Source organism: Gouania willdenowi, chromosome 10, assembly GCF_900634775.1.
Source record: "Gouania willdenowi chromosome 10, fGouWil2.1, whole genome shotgun sequence".
Taxonomy (NCBI): domain Eukaryota; kingdom Metazoa; phylum Chordata; class Actinopteri; order Blenniiformes; family Gobiesocidae; genus Gouania; species Gouania willdenowi.
This window is the reverse complement of record NC_041053.1, coordinates 40104081-40111542: the sequence shown is the minus strand read 5'-3', so window position 1 is coordinate 40111542 and position 7462 is coordinate 40104081.

Below are 7462 nucleotides of genomic sequence, written 5' to 3'. Positions count from 1 at the left end.
GCAGAAGTCAACGAAACATCAAAGGAAACATCAAAGTGACCAGCAGATGCCTCTGACGAAGACTGGCATTTGTCAGGAGATCAAAGTAGATTTCCTAATGAACAGTTGTCTGAATGAATAAATTAAACCTTAACATATTTAAAAAAAAAAAAAAAAAAAAAAGACAAAAACAATCTTGCCGGAATCATCTGAGGAACTCGCATCATTTTTTTTTTACCCCCATTGTTCTGCTGCTAAACCTTGAATCGATCATTTGCGGTTGAATGAAAGTCTTTGAGTTTTTGGTATTTGATGTTTTACACTCTGTGTCACTCGGTAACGCTGAAGGACAATCCTGAAGACGCTCTGGAATTCGTCTGTTACTGAACAGACACTGGAATGGGACACACGAGGCAGGGGGCGTGGCTATCTGAACTAAACGCTATTCCATGAGTAATAATCAGACACTGGATTGGAGGAACATATCTGCTGCTTGGTACTACATTTAGACGTGCTCAGGACTGACAAGTACACGGCGCTGGCTCTCATCATCCCGTACTGTGTGGCGTGATGTGAATGCGAAGGAAAAAAGGCCTCATGGGAGACGAAGAGCGAGAAATGAAGGAATGAGGAAGAGGAAGAGTGTTGGAATCAGAGACGTATACTTTTTTAATGTATTCCGTGTCCATTGTTCATTAATCTGTCAGGTTTCAAAGTGGTTTGATGTTGTGTGATGGTGATTATGGACTAAAAAAAAAAAAAAGCTTGTTGCCATAGATACGGCTCAGCCGATGCAGGTCATGCCTTTCAGAGTGGAAACATTTACCTCCACTGGATTTCTTCTCTTATATGTCAGGTTTTTGGCTTTCCTTTTCTCATATTTAGTCCCTAACGCAGGGGTTCTCAACCTTGGGGTCGGGACCCCATCTGGGGTCGCGAAACACTGGAAGAGGGTCGCCAGATGCCTTTAACAAACTAAGATTATTTCCTGAACAATTTGAGCCCATTTTTCAGTTTCTTTTTAGCCTTTTTCTGCAACTACGCCAAACTTGTCATTTTTTCATCACTTTTTCTTGCCATATTTTTTCTCATTTTAATGCATTTTTGCTACATTTCTCCCATTTCTGCCATTTTTCCAACACATTGAAATGCCTTTTCTCCACATTTTTTCCACTTTCAAGACATTTTCAGCACTTATAAACCCTTTCCATCACTTTTTCACCTAATGTCACATATGTTGACCCATTATTAACCTTTTTTCACCATATTTCATGCTTAATTTTTGTCAATTTAACCACATTCATGATTGTCATGCCCATTATTTGCCAGTTTAAACAAGTTATTCCTCCTAATTGTTCTAATATTGACACTTGGAACCATTTTTACCACTTTTACCACTCTAATTGGCAACTTTTAACCAATTTCTGTGGTTTTTAAAATCCCATTTCACCACCTTTATCACCATTCTTGGTCACTTTTAACCAATTTTATTTCTGATTAAAACAATTATGTCTACTTTAAACTGAAGAAAAGGTCATAAGACTGTACGCTAATATTCTACTTGCTTATTGTGTCGTTTAGCGTCAAAACAATCATTTTAAATGCGAAAGAAAATCAACAAATTCCAAAATGAAGTTTGAACCCAAAAGCACACAGGACAACATTTAGGAAGATAATCACAACTTAAAAAAACAAAACCCAATGTAATCATTGCAAAATTAAAAGCTTTACTGTGCAGAGTCGGCACTGCATGCATTAATCGACTTCAAAATAAAAGCAAGAATTTTTTTTTTTTCTAAACAAAATGGCCAATGTCTTGGAATTATTATCATGACCTTCATCTTTAAAGGGATCTTCCACTTTTTTGTGGCCTTAAACCTTTGAAATGTCCTCATTACAAGATCTATGCCTAACAAAACGCCCTTAAACAGTGCGCTGACACGCTCTGGTGGCTGGAGTTAACATGTCACACTCTCAGGTTAACTTTTTAAACTGTCACACAAAAAGAGGCGACATTTTTTAATCAGTCAACATGCATCCACGTGTTTTTCATTAAAGGGGATTTTTAAGTTAAATTGGGCTCGTGGAATAACGTATTTCCAGAACATCGCGGTCCAGTGGGAGCAGATTTGAAGGATGATTATCATAAAAACGCACCTTTTCTCCAGCAGCTCCACTACTGTGATTGTGCTGCATCAGCTGCTGTGGGTGTGAGCAGAGACTCAGCTGGAGCTTTGCTGTTCCCATAAGTCACACACACACACACACACACACACACACACACACACACACACACACACACACACACACACACACACACACACACACACACACACACACACACACACACACACACACAGAAGAGTGTGTGTGATTAGAATGCTACAGTATCAAAATGTCTACAAGGTTAACACGATGAGCACAGAAATCCTTCAGCCTGAAGACATTTTAGCTTCTTTCCTCCTCTAGACACGCCTCAATCTGGGAAAAAGTTCTCTGTTTTCACCTTTTCAACCCTCTTATAATGAAACCTTGACCTGTTCTCTTTTAACCAGTGTTTCTTAACTTTATCGTAGGTACGGAACCCTGCAAACTTCATCTGTTTATTCACTGAACTGTTTGTAATTGGAACACATTTAGTATTTCAGTGATATATAAGCTTTGGCCCATTATTGCCTTTGATCAAAAGGTTTTAATTACATTTTTAATATTATAAATATTTAAAATTTATATTTTCATTGCAAATAATGTCATAATTAATAATTCAATAAACTAGTTTGTCATGTAAATTTATTTTTACCCCTCCTATAATCCTTTATCACTAACACATTTGATTGAGATACTGTATTTACCTCCAGAAAATGATTTTATTCAGAAAATTGTTGACCAAATTTTTGTGCCACTTTGTTTATTTGTTGAATTCATAAATAAGCTCTTAATAATGAACCCATGACCTGTTCTCTAGCGCCACCATCAGGACAAACTGTTTTTAATTTTTGTATTAATTTATCTTGAATAGTTTTTTACAGAAACATATTGTATTCACTTATTTCATTTGTTTTTCAGGCTTTTTTCATGTTTTTTGGACAAATTTCTTCTTCTATTTTTTGGAGTAATTTTTTTCTGTTTTTCATGCAAATTTTCTTCTGTTTTTCAGAGTACATTTTTTCCTGTTTTTTGGACTTTTTTTTTCTGAGTTTAGAGGAAATTTGAAACAACAGATGCTTTTATTCATTTTATTGAGAGCAAACATGGCCGGATTGTTTAATTTAATAAAAATGTAGTTAGTTTAAGACACTGGGAGATAGTTTTATCTTGAAGTCATAATATTGATGACATTACATGTAGTTTAATCACTAATAACTCAGTTAGGCACCTGAGGACTAAGCAGTTGTTCAGAAAAACTGAAGAAAAAACAAATAACATGTTTGGGGTTATTTTTATTTATACATTTTTATTATTTTGGGTTATTCACCACCATAATCTTTCACTCATCCCTCTTCCTTTGTTTTGATTTGGATAAAGAGAACTATCAATGTCCCCGCCCTCCACAGCGTGTGAAATATCACTTTTTGGCAGGTGTAATTAGGAAAAGTAATGAAATATAAAATCAATTACTGCTATTTTTTATTTATTTTTTTTTTAAACAGTGAATGGGGTGAAATTGACCTCGAGGATAATAAGAAGGTTAAAAAATGAGTTTACGTTCTCTGCAGATGAAGAAACCATCTTTAACTTCATGTATTTAAAGATTATGAAGGATTGATGCACTTTTGACCTCATTTACATGTTTCCACCACTAGAGGGAGATGGAGAGTCTTCACTAATATCAGTATTAACCACACAGTCTGTTATTAGTTTGATGCCCAGTGTTCCCAGTCTAACCTGCAGCTTTGTTTCTACTTGATATTATTAATAATAATAATATTGTGTGTAATGGTTTTATTGATTTAACTTATTGGACAGAAATTGTTTCTTTGTTTGAAGTATTTGCCAAAGTTATGTTTGTGTTAAGGAGCAAAATAAAAGCTGAACCCAATGATGTTCTGTTTTCTTTTTGTTATTCTGCACAATGTGCAGGAGAAGATGTGTTTTTTTAGATTATTGTCAAGTCCATCTTAATTTTGTTCTTTGGTTTGGTGCTTGTGTGTTTTGCATTGTTCTTATTTTGTGTATTTCTGTGGTCATTTGACGTATTTTTGGAGTAATTTTGTACGATTTTAACTGACTTAACTCTGTAATGGATTTGGGGAAATTTTGTTCATGAGATTTATTGTCAAAAAGCATTATTATAACAAAGAATTAATGTAGCAAAACACAGATTTTCTTAATGTTTGTGTAGAGTTTATAATATAAAGCAGTGTTGTTGTTTATTTTTTTAACTTAACATCGCCTAAAATGTCTAGTATTTAATAAAAAATTACTGATTAAAATTGTTTTGTTTAAATATATATATATATATCCATCCATCCATTTTCAAACCCACTTGCTCCTGGATGGATGGATATATATATATATATATATATATATATATATATATATATATATATATATATATATAGTTAATTATTTAATTATTCTTTACTACACACAATCTAAAACTAAAATATTCTAAATTTTCACTTTCTCAAATAAAAATGTAGTTCAAATAAAATCCAGCACAAAAATATCGAGAAAAAATACCATTTATTATTATTATTATTATTATTATTAGGGCCCAAGCACCACGGTGCGTAGGATCATATTGTAATGCTCCTCTTTTTAAATTATTTTTCTTATAGAGGAAATGATCACATTTTTGACGGCATAAACACGTTCAAAATATCACATTTTTCACCAGTCTTAATCTGCGTTGAAGTATTTTGGGGGAATTGCACATGTGAATGTCAAAATGACTCAGTAGCGCCCCCTTGAAAATTGTATTGGCTCCCAGCTGTGGAACTTCTACGAAATTCTGTAGAATTGTCAGAATTCTTCAGTGTACTGTAGAACTATTACTTCAGTACACTGAGGATTTCCCTGAGTTGTGTTATTTCTTTCTTCCACAACAGGGTTCTCACCAGGAATTTTTAACAGCATATGGGGATCACATGGCGCACGAGCGAACATGGAGCTTATTGTAGTTATTAAGAGTTTGCCAAAAAAAAAAAAAAGCATTCATAGTCATTGGTAAAAGGAAATCATAGACATTATATTTGCACAAAACATTGCAGGAAAGTTTGTGATATAATCCTTGAAAATGATCAGCTACATCTCAACACATTTCTGCCACACGCCGACATGAAACCCCTCAACGTGTGCCACGTTCCGACATGCGTGTGGTTGTAAGGGTCTGTTCATCGTTGCTTACGGCTTTAATTATTATTTATTTAAATCTTACGTGATCTCCAGTGACGTGCCGTGACCACTAGGGCTGGGTAGGCACGTTGCAAATCAAGACCACTAATGACAATTTCATATGTTTCTGCTGGCAAGTGTTAATTCAATTCAAATCAACTTTATTTGTATAAAGCAATTTCCAACAAAGTCATCTCAATGCGTTTATCAAAATATAAAAGTCATAATAAGAACAAAAACCCAACAAGATCCACATGAACAAGCATTTAGCCATCTAACAAAATCAACATCATACACAACATTAAAGAACAATAATTTATAATTATATTATAATTAAAACAAATAATCAAAATATCAATTCACCCTTGGGTAGGCACTGCCTACCTTGCCTACCCTGACGGTACGTCACTGGTGTGCTTGTTTGGACACATTTGTTCATTGTGTAAATGTGATATTAATGACTATAGTTAACTCCATTAACTGTGTTAGGAAGTTTAATAGCCTGTAATGACATCAAATTTGGGGGCCAGCAAAACCAAAATGTGTAAAGTAACGCAGAAATATCATATGTAAATGAGTGAAACAGCTCTACAAAGTGTTTATATCGTTGGAATGTTTGTTTGTTTCCCTTTTAAATTTTGCCACATTTGTAAAAAAAAAAAATCCTCCAAACAAACAGTGAGGACAGCGAACGATGCAGGTCTGCTAATGGCATCACTATCACTTCAGCTGATTTATGAGTGAACAGTAATTATGTTATAGATGTGAAGAACACAACAACAACAACAACTCCCAGCATCGATTCAGGTGTGGAGCGAAGTGGACGAACAGATATTGACATAAAAATAAGACAAGCGTTTTGTCATCTTCAAACCAACATTATTGAATGTTAGAGGATCTTATTAGCATAGCGATCAATAATATTATCACTTCTTAAAGGTCCCTGATGAGGGTTTGTCCTCAATTTTAAGCCAAAGTAACTATTTGACGATTGTCTGACTTTTATGTTTTTGTCCAATCAGTCGCTCTGCTTTCACAATGTTTCACCATTTGTTTTCACTATACAATATACAGTTGTGTGCGAAAGTCAGGGCACCCCTTTAAAAACAGCATATTTTATATATTTAAAAAGTTATATTCATATTTACTGTCTCTCTGGTATATGTGAAAAAAAAATTGTCAGGAAACATTAATGCATAGTTACATTTTATTTTATAAATTGAACAAAATTACAAAAATGAAAAACATAATTTTGGCATGTGCAAAAGTCGGGGCACCCTGAGAGTTTCAAAGTGTCAGATTCTTTTTACAAGCTCAGACCTCTACCAGCTCATTGGTCCTGAAGCATGTGTCAACAATTGTCATTAGGGAGTGCCAGCTGGTGCCAATTTGAGGGTTTCTTAAATACGGCGACTCCACAAACCTTGTACAAACACTCAGCAACCATGGGTTCCTCTAAGAAGCTGTGTAAGACAGAAAAAATGAAAGTAATTGATGCCCACAATGCCGGGGAGGGCTACAAGAAGATAGCAAAGCGTTTTCAGCTTGCAGTTTCCACAGTGCGAGGCATAATTAAGAGATGGCAGGTGAGGGGAACTGTGGAGGTCAAGAAGAGATCTGGAAGACCAAGGAAACTCTCGGAGAGAACAGCTCGTAGTCTGGTCAGAAAGGTAAACCAAAACCCACATTTGACTTCAAAAGACCTCCAGGAAGATTTAGCAGACTCAGGAGTGGTGGTGCACCCTTCCACTGTGCGCCGATACTTGCACAAACAAGACCTTCATGGAAGAGTCTGTAGAAAAAAACCTCATCATAAAATACAATGTCAAAAATATGCAACAGAACATCTACAGAAGCCTGATGACTTTTGGAAACAAGTGCTGTGGACTGATGAAGTTAAAATAGAACTCTTTGGCCACAATAAGCAAAGGTATGTTTGGAGAAAAAAAGGAGCAGCATTTCATGAAAAGAACACCTTGCCAACTGTTAAATATGGGGGTGGATCCATCATGCCTTGGGGTTGTGTTGCAGCCAGTGGGACAGGAAACATTGCTCGGGTGGAGGGAAGAATGGATTCAATTAAATACCAGCAAATTCTGGAGGCAAATATCACAGCATCTGTAAAAAAGCTAAAGCTGAAAAGAGG